The following is a 1,245-nucleotide window of genomic DNA, read 5'->3' on the forward strand; positions in this document are numbered from 1 at the left end:
GGCTTACCATTGGCTCCAGCAATAGTGCCCATATTGCAATATGCTGGCCACATTGTCTTGATCTCAAATTCAATCAAGGGTTTGTAGAAACACTTGGATGCATTTCTTATACAGAGAGGTCCCAGTGGATATACAAAGAGGCCCCAGTGGAGATTGTGTACAAGTACGAATACCTTGGAGTCACTTTTATAGGAGGTCCCCGATTTTGCATGACCACGGCTACTGCCACTAATCGACTAGCAAGATAGTGTTTCTAGGCACATTTTCAAAAGCGTCGTACTAAGTGTTGGCTCTGTGACACTTTAGTACGACCAATAGGTATGTATGGTGCAGCCTTTCGGGGGACAAGCCTAGGAAAGGATGAGTGGAGGAGCATAGAAAGGCTACATATGCTAATGATGTCACGCATGATCAGTATGTCCTGGCTGGAGACATTCAATGATGATCAGAGGGTCCTTGAAGCAAGATTACCTCACAAGATGGAATAGAAGTGCGTACCTACAATGCCAAAGGTACCTTGACCACTAAACTTCCCAAAAGTTACATTGAAGAGAGTTCTCCAATTGCAACGTGCCAAACATCAAAGGCCTATTGGACAAAGACGACCTCCTGCACCACATGTGAGATCATTCACAGACAAAAAACTTATCCACCACAAGCAAGGGTTATGTTGGAAAGAGCACTCCATTTACAATGTGCTAAACAACTCAAGGCCTATAACATTGTCATGCCCATCCCATGTTAGCTACATTGTTTTATCTTACACTTCATGGATGTACCCATAACACTTTTGGTCTCATAGACCCTTTGGCCTATTGTAGAAGTTCATATAACCCTCACACATAGGTTTTAGGGTTCAAACTCATGTCCCCTTGTGCACAATGAAGTGTAATTGTGATGATCTATACATAAACAAGAAGATATAACAATGTATGATACGTTACAACCGTGTATGCTCCTAAAGTTTTCTCCAACACTACAAATGTATGAAAGGAGAAGTCATATCTTGCAAACTGCTCCACCACAAGTGGGGTTTACATTGGAAAGAGCACTTCATTTACAATGTGCTAAACACCTCAAGGCCTATAACATTGTCATGCCAATCCCATGGCATTGTTTAGCTACATTGTTTTATCTTACACTTCATGGATGCATTGTAGCAGTTCTGGTCTCATTGATCCTTTGGCCTTCTGTAGAAGTTAATATAACCCTCACACACACACAGGTTTTGGGGTTCGAACTCAT

The sequence above is a fragment of the Cibotium barometz genome, chromosome 4 (genome assembly GCF_041138505.1).
Source record: "Cibotium barometz isolate CiBa-2024 chromosome 4, ASM4113850v1, whole genome shotgun sequence".
Lineage (NCBI taxonomy): Eukaryota > Viridiplantae > Streptophyta > Polypodiopsida > Cyatheales > Cibotiaceae > Cibotium > Cibotium barometz.